Here is a 22,606-nt window from a genome sequence, read left to right as displayed (position 1 = left end):
GGCCGGCTCATGAATATTTATACAGCGCGACTCGGTCTCCGCCCTCGGCCGGGAGCGCCAATCGCCGGGTGACGGGGCGGAGTCTATGCGCTCCCAAGACTCGGCCTTCCTTAAGGCGGTCAGGAGTGTCCCCCATGGCGGTGCGCGCTTTCTGCAGCTGGAGTTTCGGTAACCTTGGGATTGACCGCAGAGAGCGAGGTTTTGCCATAAACGTCGCCACATAGCCCAGTGCGTTTGAGTTCTTGGTTCCTTTTCCCCAAGTCTGCTTTTGGGGACCGGGATGGGGGTTTAATGCACGTGCGTGCTTTTCCAAGCTCGTTTCAAACAAGTCACGTCCCTGCCTACTCATGCCCAGTAATATCAGTGACCCCGCGCACCTCCGTGAACTGGGTCATTGGGAAACCTAGGCGGACGCGAGTGTGCGGGAGCCTGACTGGGGCCGGGCTCTGCAGGAGACTTGGGAAGGGGTGCTCTTCTTGGGGCTCTTAGAATGATGCTGTTTGAGGCTTGGAAATGAGGGAGGAGCGGAAGGACGGGAATTCATTTTGGATGATGGATCTGGACGGGGCAGTGGGGGACAGGGCGGTGGGGGGCGGTGCGCCCCAGGAAGTGTACGGGAGCACAGTCGCCCGTGCCCCAGGGGCGCAAGAGGCGCCAGACACAAGGGCTGGCTCAGTATTCTCTCGCTTCCGCTGAGTGGCCTCAGTTTCCTTACCTGAAGAGTCGGGTAATAGTGCGGATTTCAAAGGGTGTTCCGGTAGTTAGGTGGGATAAAGTCTGTAAAGCAACTAGGACACAGTGCTTCCTTATGAAAAAATAATTTCCTTTCCGAAAGAAAGGAAAGAAAGAAAAGAGAGAGAGAGAGAGAAAAGAAAAGAAAAAGAAAAAAGAAAAGAAAGACCAACTTATAAGTAGGGCAGACTGCGTCTGGATTGTCTCTCTTTGCCTCGTACTTTTGGAACAAATACGTGTCTATACAAAGTTCACCGTTTTTCCAGAGCCTCCTTTTCTACCGTGGGAGGCGGTGCTGAGCCCTGGCGCTGACGCACCGACACGTATCAGTGATCCGCTAGGAGCAGAGCGGGACCCAAGCTGCTTTTAGCAGCCGCTTGGGACAACGCCAACGAGTACTTGCCCCTGCCAGCTCCGCAACTACTTTAAGATGGGGAGGGGAGGCGGAGGCCCGAGGGGCCGGCGGCCTGGCAGGTTCATTTACGCTTGTTAGGACGTCCTAGGGGGTTGTCTTTCTCTTAGAATGGAGTGTTTATTTTTTAATTGATGTGCTGTTTCATTTAGCGCTTGTATGGAACTCATGCTGTGGCTGTAATTACTGTAATCTCGGGAACAAGCATTTCAGTTAGCCAGGAGGGTGGCAAAATACGTTCTCTCTCTCTCTCTCTCTCTCTCTCTCTGTGTCTCCCCTCCTCCACCCGATTCTCTCTTGTTTCTCTTTCTGTTTCAAGATTTTTGTCAGGTTTCATAGCAGGAACGAGTAGGGCTAGGAACCAAAGTTGTTGTGTGGGAACAGAAAGAATAATTAAGGGTATATTTGAGGCCAGTTCAGTTTGGGGGGGAGGTGTTGTTGGTGGTAGGTGGTGTTTATCTTTATAAAAACAATTTTGTCGTGGAACAAAAATAATTAGCAGCATTTGTATATTGCTTGAGCTAATGGAATCTGTGTCACCCCCCCCCCCCCGTTTTTGGCAAATTCTGTATTTTGGCCAAGAATTCTAGGCATATCCATCAAGCTGTATATCTTTTTTTTTTCTTTTAATTGAAATCTAGTTAGAACCTCTTTACACTGAAAAACAACACTTCCTTCCCACTTTTGTTTTGGAAAAGCTAAACTCCGTAGGAATCTAATTCAAAGGCTTGAGAAATACTGTATTAGCTAATTCAGCAGAAAATGGTTGCTATTCAAAAATGCAAAGACTTGACCTTTAGTTGGTCTTTTCTATGGATTCCTTTCCCCTCTCTTCGCATTCGGAATTCCCTTTTATGGTGTGCTGAATGTAGAAAGTCACCTATCTCTTTTGTTGGTACTTTGTTCATAGACGGCCTTCTCCAGGACATCCAGCTTGCAGAGCAACCGCAGGTAATTGCTGGAGTCCTGAGAGCAGTGTATAGGCAGTCCCCTTAGTAAGGACCCGCCTGGGCACTATGTTGTCCAGACCACAGATGGGAGGGGCTAGTTTCCAAAAGCAACACAGGTGGTGAAAAGTTCTACTGCTTTTCTTCAGCAGGAAAACGTCAAATAGTGAAGTTTAGAATTACACTATATAAATTTACTAGAATTAAGTAAAAACAAACTGACATTTGAAAATTGAGTCTGAAAATAGTTGATTTTGGCTTTTAATCAGCATTTAAACTTTTTTTCTTTTGAGACAAGATGAAAGCTTTGATGATGTGGAATGTGGAAATTTTTGGTAAGTATATTAAGCTTGCAGGAGAAAATAAGCAGACAAAAGTTCAGAGCTTTCAAAAATCATGGTACAAGCTTTTGGGAGAGCTTACTGATTTGTGAGGTTGAAACCATTTACATAAAAATCATTAAAATTTGCTCTTAATTGAGAGGATATAAGAATAGAATTTAAAATTTACTATTAAATGGCTACTTGACAGTCTTTGAGAACAGAAGAGACTTATAGTGTATAAAAAGCTAATTAGTATATAGAAAGCAATGACAGTTAGCTAAAAGACACCGGAATCATTTATCATCATTGCTGGCTAAATAATGATCTTTTTTCTCTTGTATGTATGTAAAGCAGCTGTTTTTTAAGGGAGGGGAAATAGTTTTAGTAGTGACATAAATAATGTAAGAAACCTTCTAGAGGGATTTCTGAACAGATGTCTTGTTACTGAATAGCCTACAAGCATAATAATATATACAGTTGAGGCAGGAATCTAAGTCATAGGAGGGAATATTTCATAAAACATTGGATACCAAATTAGGTAGGAGACTATCAATATAGTATATATCTTGACTGTAAGGAACATTGGGGAAATTACATTTCAGTGGATTATAGTTTAAAAATCCAATATAAAAATCTCGATTCCAGTGTGAGTCCCTGTACCAACACCAATAAAATGATTCATTCAAGATTAAATGGAGAACCTTTTAGTAACTAATGAAATTCTTAGACATTATATAAAACAGCAATTGTTTCTTCTAAAAGCTTATTTTCTTTCAGGTAAACAAACAAGTATTATATCATTGGAGAATATAAAACTTGATAGGGTAATATTGGGGCTTCTTGGTATTTTAAAATCTTTCAGAAAATTTATGTTTTGAATCACTTGCTACATGGATGGAAGAAAAGGTATAGGTCAATTGACCCTGCTTCAATTTCTGTTAGAATTAAAATGGGTGAAATTATTTCCATGTTAACATTAAACTCTATTAACCATCATCCTCTTCTGTTTTCTCTACCACCAGGAAAAGGATTCTGTCAGAAGGAAGTACTCTTGCTGTGTCTGCTGTAGGAAGGCCCAGTTGTGAATGCCTGGAGACAACGGAGCCAAATATACACTAAGGGCCAGGAGTCAGATTCTCACTTTACATGCAGCTGCCATTTTGAAAAAAAAAAAAAAAAAAAAAATGGCGATTGCACTGTCATTATTTCATTTTATAGTTCTTCTAAAATGTGTTTTAAAAATCAATAACTATTATTTGTTTCTCATTCATACTGCAATATTGGCCGGATACTGAAACTCTTCATGCCATAGGGTGCATTGTGCTTTAGTTTGGGAACTTTCAGGGCAATAGACCACTAAGTAAAACTGGCTTTGTTAAGGAGGTTACTTAATTAATATGGTATGTCAGTCAATCTGAAGCAAGAAGTTCCACCATTGTGACTCAGTGTTAGGCCTGCAGATAGGCTTCTAGGCTCTTGGCTTCCCCTTTGGTTACATGGGGCCTCTCGTTGTCAGGTCATCACTTTTCATAGGACTGCAGCAGAGGCAAGAAAGATGGCAGAGCCTGCCCCTGTGCAATTGTCCTATTAGAAAAGAAAACCTTTCCTTGAAGATCTTCTCTTTAGGTCACATTGTTGGAAGAATTACACCATTCTTAGCTGCAAGGGGGCTGGGAGAGCGAGCATCTGGTGGGTGGCAGGTGACAGGTGGGGTCTAGTGGCAGGAAGTCAAGGAAGTGAGAACGGCTATTGAGCAGGTAAACCACAGTCAGCCGCACATTACTAGTTGAAGTTAACTTTCAAGCAATATCCTTTAGTCTTTTAAGTCTTATATCATGTAATATAAAAAAAAACAGTCAAATATACTACAGGAGAAACTATTGAATACCATCTGTGAAGGGCCATGTAAGTCAAAGAATCTTTATGTTAAAAAATGTTGGTGTATAAGAGTTTACTTCTGGTAACAGTGATTCACTTAAAACGATGGTCTTTTACATTAGTAATACAGTAATAACCATAAGGGCACTGAGTGCATGGAGGCGATAGGGTGACAATGACATTTCTTTCTATTTTGTTTATCTTTGACCAGACTTAGGTAATCGGATGTAATTTTAATTTGAGAGGTGATAGCACTTTATTTTTTGTCTGGTGTGAGTCTCACATGCTCTCTCAGAAACAAATGTACTTTCATAGGATTAACCTTATTAGTTTATAAGAAGTATAATTCATAGTATAATGATTTAAAGACAGCATAAGAAAAAAAGGATGCATTAGAAGGTGGAATTTACATAGATTGTATCACATTAATATAAACTCCTGGATGCTTTCTCAAAACACAGTGCTGTAGGGTTTGGTTTGGTTTTCCAGTAGGGCGCCTGGTGGCTCAGTTGCCTAAGTATCTACCTTCAGGTCGGTCATGATCTCCGGGTCCTGGGATGGAGTCCACATTGGGCATCCTATGAGATATTGGGAGTCTCTCCCTCTCCCCTCCCCCACCCTGCTCATGCTTGTGCAGTCTCTCTCTCTCTCAAATAAAAATGTTTTAAAAAAATTAATAAAAAATCCTATTCAAGAATGTGTTCAGAATATACTATTAAGTGAAATAAAGTGGGACATAGAACAATATGGTTTGAGCCTCAATTATACCATTATGTATGTATAGAAAAAACTAGAAAGAATCCATAGAAATATTACTTATAGTTGTATTTGAACCGGATTGACTAGGAGTAATCTTTATTTTTTCTTTTCTTTTCTTTTTTTTTTTTTTAAAGATTTTATTCATTCTTCAGAGAGAGAGGGAGAGAGAGGGAGCACAGGCAGACAGAATGGCAGGCAGAGGCTGAGGGAGAAGCAGGCTCTCTGCTGAGCAAGGAGCCTGATGTGGGACTTGATCCCAGGATGCTGGGATCATGACCTGAGCCGAAGGCAGCTGCTTAACCAACTGAGCCACCCAGGCATCCCTTTTCTTTTCTTAATGGTCTGAATTTTATACTTAGAAAAAGTCTTGAAACAACCCTAGACTTAGCACTTGTATATTGTTTTGTGCTGTTCTTCATTTTACATATTTTGTCCTTTTCCCTTAAATGGACCAAAATTACCAAAGAGCAGGAATCATGTCTTAGCTATCTTTTTCCCCACAGATATTCAATCCCATGTATAACCCTGTGCTGTCAAAACATGTGTTGGGCAATTTACAGATTGACTTATTTTCCTTACCTTTGGTTGGATTCTCTATCCCAGTGATCCAGAGCTATCCTTCTGATTGAAGATCTGTGGTTTTGAATGGGATGTGAGGGAGAAAAGGACAAAGTTTGTTATTGCAGGGCCATAGAACTGGCATTAGAAGTAGAATTCTGACTCTTGGGTGGCTTAGTCAGTTAAGCATCTGCTTTCAGCTCAGGTCAAGATTCCAGGGTTCTGGGATCGAGTTCTGAATCCGGCTCCTTGCCCAGCAGGGAGCCTGCTTCTCCCTCTGCCTGCTCTTCCCCCTGCTCGTGCTCTCTCTCTCCAACAGATAAATAAATAAAATCTTAAAAAAAAAAAAAAAGAAGTAGAATTCTGATGGCTCTAGCCTTATCTGTCCTTGGCACAATGTCCAGATCTGCCCTAGGCTGATCTAGCTTATTGCACGTATTCTTAGGTCACAACTGTGCTATTACATAGTGATATGCCAATATCACTTTTTGGACCTTTCTTTTTACTGGTTATGGGTAAAGTGCAAGTTAGTGAAGGAGATTTTGTGCAGTGGTGGAGAGAAGACCTGGTTTGAAACAGGCAGTCCTGGGGGCAATTCCAGCCTAGTTATTTGCTACCCATAGAGACAGGTAACCTGTAGCCTCTCTGAGTTTCACTTCTTCATGCTTAAGGTATGTAATGACAAATATGAGGCCCCTCCCACCATTGGTTGTGAGAGTTAGATGAGCCAAAATTTACAGGCACCAAGCACAATGTCTAGACTTTGATACATGAATTGAGCTTTGTAGGAGTTCACTCTTACTGCACAGAGGGATAGAAAATGTATCTTTGACCACAAAAATTGCTACAGGATGAAGTTATCCTGCTTATCCTTAAAACATTTTTTTAATGGTAGGAAGATCTCCTTTACCTCTCATTCATAAATTCAGTTAAGATTTAGCACTAATTGTTCTGGTTACTATTAATGTGTAAAGGTGATCTCAAATTTCGGTAGATTAAAACAAACTTTTTTTTTTTCTTTCACAATTTTAAGGGTCAGAAATTTAAAAGGGGGTTACATATCTTGCTTGGGATCTCTCTTATAGTTGCAATCAAGTATTTGTAGGATCACAGTCATCTGCAGACTTGGCAGGCATATATGACCAAGCTGGTTGACTCATGAAGCTACCAGTTGATATAAAAACCAGCTCAGATTCAAGGGCAGAGGCATGGATTTTCCTCAAAATGGAAGGAATTTGGGGAGCCATATTTTAAAGTAGCCACACCAGCTAAATTCTGGGTCCTATGTTAAGTAGGCTATAAAGATAGATGAGACATTGAGTTGGAGTTCTCTAAAGAAACCAAACCAATGGGATATATATGAATTATTATAAGGAATTGGTTCATGTGATTATGGAGGCTGGGAAGTCCCCCAATCCACCATTTGCAAGCTGGAGATTCAAGAAGGCCAGTGGTGTAGTTCAACCAACTCCAAAAACCTGAGAACCACCGGAATCGATGGTGAAGTTCCCAATCTCAGAGGAGAAGAAGTCTAATGTCTCAGGTCAAACATGCAGAAAAGGGGTGAATTCTCCCTTCCTTTGACTTTTGGTCAATTCTTGCTGTCAATGGATGGATGATGCCACTCACACTGGGGAGGGCAACATACTTTAGAGTCCACTGATTGGAATGTTAATCTCATCCAGAAAGACCCTCACAGATGCACCCAGTAATAATGTTTAGCCAAATATATGGGTACCCTGTGATCTAGCCAGGTTGACACATAAAATTAACCATCACAGATATTGTTTCTTTTGTAGGGAACTCACATAGGACAGCAACAGATACACAACTACAAGCTATTTGGTAGAAGGATCTACAAAATACACAAATAATATTAGGGAACAACTAGACGTGCTGTAAAAAGCTGGGAAAGGCCTTTACAGGGATTTTGAAGAACGATCACTGAGTTTGTTAATTTGAGGAGAGGCCTAATGTTCTAATGCATGTGACAAAGCATTTATGAATCTGGAAGATGAATTGTCTTCGCATTTGTTACACTTGTTCATGTAACAGCAAGAATATTCCTTGAACAGAAGCATTTTTATTTGCATTTAATCAGTTGACATATTTGCATCTTTGCCAGGTTACATTTAGATAGACAGAGTTCAGCATCTGTTACTGTATTTTCAGCTTTCAGGAAGAGAATGCTAGCTGAAAATGACCCAGAGGACACATTATCTCACGTTACATGGGATCCGGGGGTGGGATGGCTGCAAAGTTGATTAATTCTGTGCATCTATAGACACTGTTGAGACAAGATACTTTCTAGTTATTTCTTTGTTAGCATCATTGTATTGGTTAGTTTCCCTCATGGTTCCAAAGTGGCTTCATATTGCTGGTTACAGCTCATGTCTTCACATACCAATATCCGGAGGCAGAAAGAGGGACATTTTTATGTATCTCCAGCCTTTCCTGGAACAGAATTAGGCCACAACATTCAGATCTGGTGCGCCGAGGAGTGATCACTTAAACAAAATCAAGGCTTTGCCAAAAGGTAAGGGGATGGCCTTAGGTAACCACAGGTGTCTGCTGGAACCCCAAGGCCTGTTAGAGCACGTGGTAAGAGGCCAATATGTGTGTAATTCTGGCTCTCCAAGGTCAGATATGGTATAGCTTTGCAGTCTTTGAAGAAGATTCTCATGCTCTTTGTGTGTTAATTACCAGCAAAACTCAAATCTCTCCTTCTCCTTTCCCTATAACTGCATGCAGGTGGGATCTGTTAATAAGGTTGCAGTTATTTATTTCAATAGGAGTAGTATATTCCTGCCTTCAGAAATCCAGTTGCCTTTAGGGCCTCTTGGCCAGGCCAGGTTGGAGAATGACTGTCTGGCAGAACGAGCTGGGTGGTTTGTAGTGTTTGCTCATGTCCCTGTCTCACCACAAACTACCTAAGGGCAATTACTTGAAGGAACACCTTACTGAACAGCTGGGAAGCATGACTATTAAAGACTGCCAGAGATGAAAATTTCTCACCTGTGTGGTTTCCAGAACCATGTGGGGCCGAGTAATGAAAAGCTTGCAAAAGCTGCAGAGAACATGGACTCCGTAGGAACCATAACGGAGCTTCAGTCTGTGGTTATGTCTACCTGCTAAAGGCAGTACCCCCAAACAATCCAGTGTGCAGAGAAGTGTGCCCTATGTAAGTTTATTTTTTATTTTTATTTTTTTTAAAGTTTTTATTTATTTATTTGACAGAGAGATCACAAGTAGGCAGAGAGGCAGGCAGAGGCTGAGCAGAGAGCCCGACGTGGGACTCGATCCCAGGACCCTGAGATCATGACCTGAGCCGAAGGCAGCGGCTTAACCCACTGAGCCACCCAGGCGCCCCAGTTTATTTCTTCTTTATCTTTCCTGTAGCATTCTGTGTCTTATTCAATTTCACTTTCCATACATTATTCCAATTTTTACATCATTCATGCTTCTTAGGAAAACCTTTGTGGCATGACGGCTGAGCAATGTTTCTGTATTGATCCAATTGCCTTTCTTCTGTAGCTGCTAGCTCAGAAGGCTCCTTGCTTACTAACTCTTGCCTACAAAGCTTTTAGTAGAATATGATTGTTGCACTTGTTAGGACAGGGTTTTCTAGCAGGAGATTCTCCTTTCTCACCCAAGGTAAACCAGATTCCACCTTCTGGTGGCTTTTCATGTTATTTATTTGCTCTCACTGCCATTTGTAAATCTGTGCTTCAGTAAGCCACTGTCACTCTTAGGGGAGAATCTTTTCTTCAAATGTGTTTGCTTTATTATGTTCTGCCACTTTTGGGGGCTAAAATGGAAGGATTCTTGTTTTACTTGTTTGTCTATTACCCTGTTGATTATTAAATCACTATGATTTGCAGTGGGATCAATGTGGTCTCTGGATTCCTATTTAAAAAAATATGTTTACCTTCACATCTCCTGTGGCATCATCTTTTCATTTTGTGATGTCTTTGGTCTTGTCCTCCAGTCTTAAAATAAATAGAACAAAAAGATTCCCTTTATGTTTTATCTGTCAAAAATCTGAAAGGATTCATTTTCTATTAGGATTCTATTGGAATTTGGTTGCCTCATGGTAGTAATATACCAAGGTTTCTGCTGGAAGGTAATCCATCGAAATTATACTTCCTGTTTTTTTTTTTTTTGATTAGAGTAAAAATGTATGTAGAACTAAACAGAATGAATCCTAACCTATAATTCATAATTGCAGAGTGATGAATGTGAGTCTTGTTCCTAAATTCCCCGAGTGAGCAATAAAAACTGTACTTAGGAAATGAAGTTTGGATTCTATGCTAATAGTTACTATGGGGAATAGTCACTTCATTTAAGAATAGGACTGACCGGAATAAAGATGGAAGTAGTTTGATCTGTGTTGCATTGGTAATGTATTGGAGGAGAGTGAGGGGAGACTGGCTGGACAAGATTGGAGTGGAATAATAATGTTAGCTGCCATTTATAGTCTGCCTTTGATGTGCAAGGCTTTAGGTTTGACCTTTTTTTTTTTTTTTTTTAAATCATTTAGGATGTTTTAGCAACCAGTAACAGTTAACCCTACTCAAACCTGTTCATTCAAGATGGAAATTTATTTTCTTACATAAGAAGAAGTACAGAAGAAGGGTAGATTCACAGGTTGGTTGATAACAGATTTTCAAAAATATCACCAAAGAGTCAGGTTCTTTCTATTTCTCTGATTCCCTTAGTGTTGACAGTGGTGACCTCAGGGTCAGAAGATGGCTGAAGCATTCTCAGCTTCACATCCAGAGACAAAATCCACAAACAAGCGAACAACAATGGGGCTCTTTCTTTCTTCTCCCTTTTTTAGGAAGACATCTTCCTCAAAACTCTTCTGGAATACTTCATGGCACCATTAGGCCATTCCTAAACCATTCATTGGTAAGAGAAATGGGATTACCACAACTGGCTTAAAGAAATCAAGTGACCCCATCTCCTGAGCTGGGAATTACTTCTTCTTCCTGTAAAGTACCTGGCCATGTGGAGAAGATGAATACCTGAATAAAATTAGGATTTCTAAGAAAGAAAGAAGGGAAGTAGAGACGAATGTTGGCTAGCAACCAACAATCTGCTACATGACTGTGTCCGTATCTATTTTTATCTCTCTCTGTATTCATAATGTCTAAGCCTCATGGAAAATCTGCAAGACGGGTATTAAAAGTGACATTTTACAGATGGGGCTCATTCTAATACCATGTATTATATCACAATGTTTTTAAAAGTAGAATCAGTCTTGTTGGTTATGAAGATGTATTTTATCTTCCACCATTTGCCTCATATTTTATTTTTCAATTATTTTATAATCGAGGGAATAATACAATTCTTCTTTATCTCCCCACCTGACCCCCATTGTGATACTTTGGTTTGCTCCTTTATAAAAGCAAAATTATAAAATTATAACTTTATAATTATAAAAAATTATAATATGAAATAATAGAAATAAATACAACAAATATGTCATATTTAAATTAACATTTTGACATATTTGAGATCTCTTTTCTTTTAAATAAATAAAACTTCACAAATATGACTAAAATTCACCCTCCACCCTTCTCTTTCCTAAAATAAACAGGCTCCTAAAGATGTTGTGAATCGAACCCTTGAATGTTTTTGGAATATATATTTTATATAAGTATATTTTATATAAGTATTTATATAAAATATATATTCCAAAAACATTCAAGGGTTTTATATAAGTATTTATATAAAATATATATATTTCTTTATCTTTGATATTTCACATCCTCTTTATCTTTGTATAGACTTCATTTAATTTCAAATTGACTGTGCAGGAGTTTCTGATTTCCCATAGTCTCATCAACACTGGGGAGATCGGACTATCAGCCTAATAAGTTTACAAAGGGAGCTCATTGTTTAAATCTGTGTTTCTGTTTGCTAATGGTTATATGTTTTTTGGCTAGTTGAGTTATCTTTTCCACACATTACCTCTTCTTATTCTTTGTCCATTTTTTCCTCCTGCATTATATTGTCTTTTTTTTTTTTTTCTTTTTGATTTGTTGAGGTCCTAAAAGTATCTTGGATATTCATCCCTTATGCTTTGAAGATGTTTGAAGATGTTTGAAGATGTTTTCTCTGAGTCTGTGGCATATATATATACATATATATATATATATGTATATATATTTGTATATATATATATCTTTAGTAATACAGAGTCTTAAAATTTTTAATCTACTCACATTTATCAATCTTCTCCTGTATGTTTTTTTGGTCTTATTTAAGAAATCCTTCCCTAACATGTAAAGTTATTTATGCTATGTTTTTTTTCTAAAAGTTTTGAGGCTTTTTTGGGTCATATTTAGGTTTTAACCCATTGGAATTTATTTTTGTGATTCATGTGAAGTAGGCGTCTAATTTTATTTCTTCTCATATGCATTGGCAGTTAAGATGATACAGTTACTGAATGGTCCATTGTTTCTCTTCATTTGTGAGGTAATCTCTAGTGTATGATCTGTACACTATCTTATATGTACCTAAGTTTGTAACTAGTTTCTATCCAGCTACACGGATCTGTTTTCTATGTCTGCACTAAAATATTTTAATCACTGTGGTTTTTATGAGCTTTAGATTCTAGTAGGCAAGGACACATTGGTTTTCCTTTTCAAAATTATCCTGGTGATTCAAATCCATTTTCCTCCAAGCATTTCAGGACCACTTTGTTAAAAGGTCTGAAAATTCTGTTGTGTCTATGGTTTGTTTCCTCATTGCTCCTAATTTTTAGCATTTGAATAGTTTTCTTAAATAATCTTGTCAGAAGTTTGTCCATTTTTCAGTCTTTTCAAGGGCTTTCTCTTTGGTTTTGTTGAATTTGTTTTCTAATTGTTATTTTGAACCAAGAATTATTTCTTGGTTCTTTTTGAACCAAGAATTATTCAGAAGTGTTGTTTAATTTTAATTTTTTAACATTTTTTGGTTAGAGAATGATGTAGTTTTTTTTTTTTTTTTTTTGAGATTTGTTTTGTGGCTCTGTCCATTGTCAATTTTTTTAAATGTTCCATGTGTGTTTGAAAGAGTATGATTTTCCCTGTTGTCTGTAGAGTTCTATAAATGACCATTTAATCAATTATTGAAAAATGTAAGTTTGAATCTCCTTTTAAAATTGTAAATTTCTAGGTTCTTCCCAGTAAATCCATTTTGTTAGTTTGTTTTTAGCCTATGTTGCTAGGTGCATAAAGAGTCAAAATTGTTAGTTTTCTGGTGAATTGTTCCTTTCATTATTGGGTGATAGCCCTTTTTATTCCTTAAAGTCAATTTTACTGGTGGTTATATACTTATATGGGGATTTGCTACTGTTATTGTTAGTATTTTTCAGATATACACCCTCCATTCTTTTACTTTCAAGTTTTCTGTGTCATTATATTTAAGATGAGTCTCTTATTAACATCTAAATAGATTTTCAAAATACAATTTGCAAATCTCTGTATTTTATTTGGGAGGTCTTGTTTCTTTACATTTATTAAATGATACAACATCATTTTAGTTACCATTAAGAAGCAAAAAAATAAGTGTCTGGGTGGCTCAGTCAGTGAAATTGTCTGCCTTTGGCTCAGTTCATGATCTAGGGGTTCTGGGATTAAGCCCTGTACAAAGTGCACCTTGCTCAGCTGTCAGTCTGCTTCTCCCTCCCCCTCTGCCCTGCTCTCTGGCTCGCTCCCTCTCTCTTTCTCTCAAATAAATAAGAAAAAATCTTTAAAAAAAAGAAAAGAAAACTATAACAATTAAACAGCAACACAATGCTTATTTGGGCCTTATTAAAAAAGCTCTTATAAATAATTATAGATATTTAAAAATACTATGTTGCTCTTCTGCATAAATATAGGTGAAATTAATTAATAAAGTATTTCTAAAAATTATCAAATTCAGAGTCTAACTCTTCTCAATTAGTTTTTGAGGTAGGGTCACAAATGTTTGCATTTTCCAGGCCCGGTCACCCTCTGTGCTGTCCGAAGCAGCATTTTTCAAAAGAACTAAAAGCCAATACTATTGGCTTTTAACTCATTAAATCTCTTTTTGAGTCTAGCTTTGGAAATGTTAAATCTGTTTGATTCATCACCTTCTCACTCCCTCCCCACAATGGTTTGGTTCTTAAGAATTAAAATACTACTCTACTATTTTTTTTCAGGTTTTTCTTCTGAGGTATTGCTACCCATTATGCAAGTTTTGATACTGGTACTTAGATGTTCACATACACAGAGTTATTGACATCCTTGTTGTAATTGCCACATGGTGAACAGTCATTTTAAAAACACCACCAATTGAAATATGCATTCTGATTTCAGAGATGTTAAAAGGTGGACACATGTGCATCTTAGAATTGATGAAACATTTTATAATTTATTTATACATAAAGATATGAAAACTGTTTTATGGTTTATTCTGCTTTCTCTTTGACTTATCTTTTTCTCTGGAATATATTCCCCTTCTTTCCTGCCTTCTATTGGATCGAGTTTTCTTTAGTTTCCACTACTAGACTGGGTGTTACACATTTTGTTTTTATTCTTTTTTGTAAATTTTAAGTTTTTGATATCCATATTTGATTTAATAAAGTTAATATCTCTACTCACCTTTTTTTTTTTAATTGAAGGGTGTTTACATCCAATGTTATATTAGTTTCAGGAGTACAACATAGTGATTTGACAATTCTTTATATTAAGCTATGCTCACCATGGTAAGTGTAGTCATCATCTGTCACCGTACAATGTTATTGCACTATTGAGTATATCTCTTGTGTTATACTTTTTATCCCCATGACTTATTTATTTTATAACTGGAGGTTTGTACCTCTTAATCTCTTTTATACATTTCATCCATCCCCAATTTCTTCTCTGGCAACCATCAGTCTGTCCTCTGTATGATGATTCTGCTTCTGTTTTTATTTGTTTTCTTCGTTTTTAAGATTTCTTTTTTATTATTACTATGTTCAGTTGCCAGAATATAGTACATCATTAGTTTTTGATGTAGTGTTCAACAGTTCATTAGCTGCATATAACACCCAGTGTTCATCACCACACGTGCCCTCCTGCTTTTCAGATTTCACATACAATTGAAATCATATGGTCTTTGTCTTTCTGTGTCACCCTGCATAATATCCTTTAGGTCTATCCATTCTGTTACAAATAGAAAGACCTTATTCTTTTTTTATAGCTGAATGATATTCTATTGTAAATATATAGACCACACCCTCTTTCTCCATTCATCTCTTGTTGGACACAGGTTTCTTTCATTACTTGCTATTGTAAACAATACAGCAATAAACACAAAGGTGCATATCTCTTTTTGAATTAGTATTTTAGTATTCTTTGGGTAAATTACTGGATTGGATGGTATTTCCATTTTCAATTTCTATTTTCAATCTCAAATTTGAGGAACCTCCGTAGTCTTTTCCACAGTGGCTATACCAGCTTGCATTCTCACCAGCAATGCCCAAGTGTTAAGTGTTCCTTTTTCTCCATATCCCCTAAATGCTTGTTCCTTATCTTTTTGATACTAGTCATTCTGATGGGTATAAGGTGGTGCCTCATTGTGGTTTTGATTTGCATTTCCTTGATTAGTGATGTTGAGCATCTTTTCATGCATCTGTTGGCCTTCTGTATGTCTTCTTTGGGAAAATATCTGTTTAGATTCTCTGTCCATTATTAAATTGGACTAGTCATTTTTTTGGTGTTGACTTCCAAGTTCTTTATATATTTTAGATATTAACCCATTATTGGATATATCATTTGCAAGTATCTTCTCCAACTCAGTAGATTGCCTTTTCAATTTGTTGATGGTTTCCTTTACTGTGCAGAAGCTTTTTATTTTGATGTAGTCCCAATAGTATATTTTTACTTTTGTTTCCCTTGCCTGAGGAGACCTAACTAGAAAAATGTTGCTAAGGCTGATGACAAAGAGATTACTACCTAGGTTTTCTTTTAGGAATTTTATGGTTTCAGGTCTCATCTTTAGGAATTTAATCCATTTTGAATTTATTTTTGTGTATAGTGTAAGAAAGTGATTTGCCTTTATTCTTTTGCCGGTAGCTGTCCAGTTTTCCCAACACCATTTATTAAAGAGGCTGTCTTATCTCCATTGCATATTCTTGCCTTCTTTGTCAAAGGTTAATTGACCTTATAAATGTGGCTTTATTTCTGGGCTCTATAATGTGTTCTATTGATCTATGTGTCTATTTTTGTGCTAGTACCATACTGTTTTGATCATTGTAGCTTTGTAGTTTCCCTTGAAAGATGGGACAGTGATGCCCCCAGCTTTGTTCTTTCTAAGTTTGCTTTGGCTATTCAAAGTTTTTATAGTTTCATATAAATTTTAGAATATTGTTTTAGTTTTGTGAGAAACACTACTGGATTTTTGATAAGAATCACACTGAATCTTTAGATTGCTTTGGGTAGTATGGACATTTTAACAATATTAATTCTTCCAACTCATAAGCATGGTATTTTTCCATTTGCTTGTGTCATTTTCAATTTCTTTCATCAGTCCTTTATATTTTCAAAGTACAGGTTTTTCACCTCTTTAGTTAAATCTCTTTACATATTTTATTCTTTTTTTAAAAAGATTTTATTTATTTATTTGACACACACACACACACACACAGATGACAAGTAGGCAGAGATGCAAGCAGAGAAAGGCGGGGGTGAGGAAAGCAGGCTCCCCGCTGAGCAGAGAGCCCAATGCAGGACTCAGTTCCAGGACCCAGGGATTATGACCTGAGCTGAAGGCAGAGGCTTAACCCACTGAGCCACCTAGGTGCCCCTTACATATTTTCTTGGTTTTGGTGCAACTATAAATGAAATTGTTTTCTTAGTTTCTTTTTTTATTACTTCGTTATTGGTATAGAAAGTGACAGATTTTTATATACTGATTTTGTATCCTGCAACTTTACTGAATTTATTTATTAGTTCTAACAGATTTTTGATGGAGTTTTTAGAATTTTCTGTATGTAATATTTTGTCATCTGGAAATAATGACAATTTTACTTCTTTCTTACTAATTTGGATGCCTTTTGTTTCTTTTTCTTGTCTTATGGCTTTTTCTTGTCTTTCTTGCCATGACTTCCAGTATTATGTTGAATAAACATAGTGAGAGTTAACATCCTTGTCTCATTCCTGATCTTAGAAGGAAACTCTTAGTTTTTCACAATAAAGTATGATGTTGACTGTGGATTTGTCACATATGGCCTTCATTATGTGTTTTCTTTAACTAATCTTGTTGAGAGTTTTTATCATGAATGAATGTTGAATTTTGTCAAATGGTTTTTCTACATGTATTGAGATGGTGTTTATTTATTAATGGATTGTTAATGTGATGTCTAATCACCTCTTTATAAATCACTACATTTGTTGCTTTGACTCTACTCCCTCTTCATCTCATATGTTGTTTTCTAGTATTATGGTTCCAATTTGTTTTATTTTTTAAAGATTTAATTTATTTATTTGACAGAGAGAAATCACAAGTAGGCAGAGAGGCAGGCAGAGAGAGAGAGGAGGAAGCAGACTCCCTGCTGAGCAGAGAGCCCGATGCGGGACTCGATCCCAGGACCCTGAGATCATGACCTGAGCCGAAGGCAGCGGCTTAACCCACTGAGCCACCCAGGAGCCCTCCAATTTGTTTTTAATCATTCAAATTGTTCATCATCATTAATATTGTCATGATTTTTTCATGATCAATACTTACTCAGATTTACCCACACCTCTAACAATGTCTTTCCTTAGCTTTACTCCTTATAACTGTTTCTTCAGAACACATTGCTTCTTTGTTCTGTGTTCAATTTCTTCCTGAGATAGATCTTTTTCATGTTTCAAGGTTAGTAAACTGTATCCAAGAAAGGACAAATTTCTGGAACTTACCCTTTTGCAAATACAGCATTGAGTCTAGTCATCATGGTGTCCAAATTGTCAGTTGGCATAATTTTTTCTTTGTAGTTTTGAAGTCCTGACTGCAAATACTACACAAAATGTTATGGTATCATCTTTCCTAAATGATTTCAATTTAGTCTGAATTCAGTTAGTAATTACTCTTTTGTGAAACATTCAAGAATCTAGTGAATTATAATTTTGGAACTGACACAAGTAGAGATTAAATTTTTACCACTTTCTGTCCATTCCAGTCCAAATTTTTAGCCTTCTATAATTTCTGATGTTTCTGCAGTGTATTACATAAAGCTAGTTCACTGTCAGTAGGGACTATTTCATTATTCTCTATCTGTCTATATGCCCCCTTTGTGGTTCCGTGGGAAAGGAGTACTGGCAGACAAAATACCAAAGTTATCTCGCTGGCATGCACATATAACTTAACAAAAAGTAAGGCGAAGAATGCCTCATTTTATTGATCAATTAGACTAGAACACACAGAAACTAAGAGTAAAAACTCTAGTTTTGGGGTGCCTGGGTGGCTCAGTGGGTTAAAGCCTCTGCCTTCAGCTCACGTCATGATCCCAGGGTCCTGGGATCGAGCCCCTCTCAGGCTCTCTGCTCAGCTTCCTTCTCTCTCTCTCTGTCTCCCTCTCTGTCTACTTGTGATCTCTGTCTGTCAAATAAATAAATAAATAAATAAATAAATCTTAAAAAAAAACCCTCTAGTTTTATCATAACAGTTAAAAATTTGTTTCAGAAACCACCGAATATTAGTTATGATTATTTTGTAGCATTTTCTTACTCATTCTTTGCATCTATGCTAAGTGATCTGTTTATATTACTGATTTATTATCCTGAAGGAAAAATTTAAACTACTATGACAAAAAATTTTAAAAATACAGTTTTTCACTTGTTAACTGCAGTTTTTAAAATTCTGTGCTCCCCTTTCTAGTCTCTTTTTCTTGTAAAAATATACAGATAGTTTTACTGTAGAATACATACACGTGCATGCACACACACATTTTTCACTAGATTTGTTAAGAAGACCATTTTCCTACAAGGGTAGAATAGTGTGCGCTGCTCATATACACTATGACTCATGTCATCACTCTGCATTTGGAGAGACTGTTCAATCTCTGAGAAACGTTAGCCTCTTCAATTTTTTTGGTTTAATCACAGAATCACTGGTACTAACTGCATATGGACACTTCTGTGAATTATAAGATGGAGCATACAGTGATTTCCATAAAGCTTCTTGATTCAGAGGTGTGTGGGGTTCCTACTTGAATTATTACTTTTAGAGTATAGCATGTCCTTCATCAGGTGCAAGAATTCTTATTTGGTGGAATAATATTGCAACCAATACAGGTGTAATATATTTGATGCTAACATTTAAATTTTTCTTCCAATTCAGTGAATGATGCCATACACTAGATTTTTATCTAATTGGTTAAAAATCAGAAAACTATTAAAACATTTCATAAATTAATTAGAGGATGACTATTACTGATTGGCAGCAACTGAAAGCAAAACAATTGATCTGACACAAATATTCTGGAATGTAAAGTCAAGAATCTGTAATTTACCAAAATGTTTCCCACTTGTCAGTGAAATATTAATATATACAGAAAGCTTTCCTTATTTAATAAATTCATTTTCTGTTAAATATTTGGATATTATAGTGAGACTTCTGTAAATATTTAACTGTGAGTTCATTCAATTTTCCTAAAAGTGAATGAGATTATCCTGTAGCCACATTTTAGTCCATTAAATGTGGTTTAATGTTTATATTAAGTGCACCACTAAAAGTTTCAGTTAATACTGACATGCTCATTTCTGAGAATGTATTTATTCTAAGGAGGTCCAATTTTTTATTCCGCCAAGATGGTTTATCTGCTTGATTTTGGTAGACACTGCTTTCATATTTAGAAGACTATTCCGTCTAATAATGTATTAAAAGAGTGTAGACCTACACACATAGACGATATTGATTCTGGTGTTATTCTCTGAGCTCCTTCATTATCTTATATACTGTATTATTGACATATAGTTATTTGTGTGTGATAACTTGGAGCTCTAATTCCCTTCACTTCTATTTACCTCCTCCTGGGTTTATTTACGTGCAGCATTGCTGCTAATTAGCTTCAGGGAGGGAGGAGGGAGATTTCAGTATATCTCTTGGTTGTTGGACCCATGAAAAGCCAGTCCCCATACCTGGGAAGAACTTCATCTTTCACTCATTACCTTCAGTAAACAGAGGCTGTCCCTCCAGTGACCAACTGCTGTGTTCACAGCTTCTAGTGAGGAATTGAGCAATTTGCCAAATTAATTTTCTCCCCTTCAAGGTAGTTCTTGGTGGGTAATGCCTATGTATATGCATTCTTAACTGGATGTCTTCTTGTAAGTATGCTATCCAAGATGGAAAAGTTGGGGATGTTAAAGAAATATATTTCCTATCCCTTGGGACTGGTTTTTATAGATTCTTGAAAACTATATTCTTGTGGTTACACTGTAGTTATGTTTTTTAAAGAGCCTTGGCCAATTTTGAATTAATTGAAAGCAAGATATATTGATTTGTTTATACTGACGGTTTTTATCTGGTCACCTGATGGTAATGAAGAAGACAAAAGGTTCTGACAATGCTATTTCATAGATGTTTTCATGGAGCCTTACATGCTGCCATGTTCTCACTGACAACATTTGAATTCCTTTCTGTCTAGACAGAGTACCCATAGTTGTAACATCTAGGCATTCCTATTTCATTATTTTTCCCCCCAGCAAAAGCCACGCTGAATTTTTCCAGAAGTCAGGATTGACTAGGTGAGATTCTGTGTCTACATGAGCTTCCTGGAAAGGTTAACACACTTTCCTTCTTGAAATCTCTTTAGGGCAGACAGAGGAATTTTTACTTAGACTTCTTTCCACATACAACATCAATAAATATGGAAATTAAGGCTTCAAATCTCACTTCTGATGAAACAATATGCTGTCTAAATTCAGTTAATTGCAAGGTACTTAGTGTTGAAAAACAAAGATATGCTAATCTTATTAAAATATGCCTAGTTAAATTTAGCTATAAATTCCATTCAGAGACTCCTGCTTTATACATTGTTCCAAGTCAGAATGTCTGGAAAGAAAACCACCCACTGTGCAGGATACAGAGTTAGTAATTTGGAAAGGTGAAAAGTTTAATTATGAGTCTATCTTCTGGGGAAAAAGTGAAACAAGGCTGAATTCTTAATTTTTTTTTTGTTTGTTTAGATTAAACCATCTGAAGGGCTCTTTCACATTGTTTACATTCATATTACTCTGACAGTAAGAAAAGCTTTTAACATTTTTTTCTGTTTCATTTGGAATGATGTTGTTTTTAACATATACAAATGAGGGAAAGAGTCTTAACTGAAGTAGAGTTCAACCCTGTTTAGACAGATTTGATCATTTTTAAATTTTCCAGACAATTAAAAAGTATAGAAGCTAAAGACCTGACTAGGGATTTAGAGACTAGGCTTTCAATCCTGACATTTTTCTCATCTTGTTACATAACATTATAAGGCATTATGAAGCCTATTCTATTTCTTTATACATAGTCTGGAGTAAAACAATGATGTGTTTAAAAATTTTTAGAGTACCTCAGCTTTTATTTTTATTTATTCTTATAAAATAAAATATATGTTCTTTACAGAGTATTTATATAAATTTATATAACATTTATAAAATCCAGATTTTATGTATATATATTTACACACACATACACACTCTACTATCCATATTCCAACCACTCAGATGTAACTATTCAGTTTTGGTTAGATTTCTAGCCCCTTGGTCATTCATCTGTGCACACCCGTATGCATCTAATTATCCATTAACAAATAGCAGATCATGCGGTAGCTATTTTTTATAAACTTCTATTTTAAATTGCTTCATGGTGACTATCTTTTTTCCCATTAGTAGATATTTCTATTAAAACGTGATACTAATTTTATTTTTTTATTTTTATTTTTTATTATTATTTTTTAAAGATTTTATTTATTTATTTGACAGAGAGAGATCACAAGTAGGCAGAGAGGCAGGCAGAGAGAGAGAGAGGAGGAAGCAGGCTCCCTGCTGAGCAGAGAGCCCAAAGCGGGACTTGATTCCAGGACCCTGAGATGATGACCTGAGCCGAAGGCAGCAGCTTAACCCACTGAGCCACCCAGGCGCCCCTAATTTTATTTTTTAAAAACCACCCATAAGTTATAGAACCATATTGGGCAATTGGTTTGTTCCATTTTTGTTAATCCTTATAACAATGCTGTAGGGAAAATCTCCATGCAATATATCCTTACGCACCTCTATGATTATTTAGTCTGATTTAAATTGATTGTGATAATGTATTTTCACATCATGATAATATATTTTAAATAAGTGTGTATGTATCTCATTATGGGATCTTAATAAAGATATTTTAAGATATTTATTTATTTATTTATTTTTATTTGTTCATTTGAGGAGATACAGACAAAGAAAGCACAAGGAGAAGGAGAGGCAGAGGGAGAGGGAGAAGCTGCTGAGCTAAGAGCCCGACATGGGGCTTCATAGCAGGACCTGGAGATCATGACCTGAGCTGAAGGCAGATACCCAAACATCTGAGCCATCCAGGCACCCCAATAAAGATATTTTAAATAAAAATTTGATTTTTGAACATTTTTGTTATTTTTAAATTGATATTTTACATCTGTTTAAAAATAAAATTACTCAGCTATTTATATTGATTGATTGCTGAAAAATCTGTTTGACTCTGGTGATTATGAGTTAGTGGAAAAAGTGAAAGAAGTCATGATATAGTCCTCTATAATGGCCACATATAAGAATGGCTTAAGTCTCTGAATTTTTAAAGAAATTTTTATTATAGAAGAGAGATTTTGGAATCAAATATATTGAATATTAAGCCTTCCTCACTACTTACAAGCTGTGTGATCTTGGTCAAATTATTCATTTTCCTTAAATTTCAGTGTCCTCATGAGAAAAATGGGCAACTGGACAGGCTGTTTGCAGGTCTGAGTTAGATATCAGTTATGTAGGGGTGTCTGGGTGGCTCAGTGGGTTAAGCTTCTGCCT

At 36.5% G+C, this 22,606-nt stretch overlaps 2 long non-coding RNA genes across 5 annotated transcripts; both read left to right on the top strand.

Moving 5' to 3' along the window:
• Positions 1 to 38: 38 nt before the first annotated feature.
• LOC309869148 lies at positions 39 to 3,660 on the top strand. 4 transcript variants are annotated; one of them, XR_014314007.1, is made up of 4 exons: positions 39 to 168; positions 2,055 to 2,095; positions 2,390 to 2,426; positions 3,437 to 3,660. It is a non-coding gene; the product is annotated as an uncharacterized lncRNA (long non-coding RNA). The 4 variants fall into 4 exon arrangements; XR_014314008.1 differs by lacking the exon at positions 39 to 168 and adding an exon at positions 177 to 1,202; XR_014314009.1 differs by lacking the exon at positions 39 to 168 and adding an exon at positions 177 to 1,206.
• Positions 3,661 to 10,147: 6,487 nt separating this feature from the next.
• Positions 10,148 to 22,142, top strand: LOC309869150. The gene is made up of 3 exons (XR_014314013.1): positions 10,148 to 10,256; positions 10,450 to 10,520; positions 21,998 to 22,142. It is a non-coding gene; the product is annotated as an uncharacterized lncRNA (long non-coding RNA).
• Positions 22,143 to 22,606: the final 464 nt, after the last annotated feature.

This window comes from Mustela nivalis, assembly GCF_964662115.1.
Source record: "Mustela nivalis genome assembly, chromosome: 7".
Lineage (NCBI taxonomy): Eukaryota > Metazoa > Chordata > Mammalia > Carnivora > Mustelidae > Mustela > Mustela nivalis.
The sequence above is the reverse complement of the archived record's forward strand: the minus strand, read 5'-3'. Positions and strand labels throughout refer to the sequence as shown.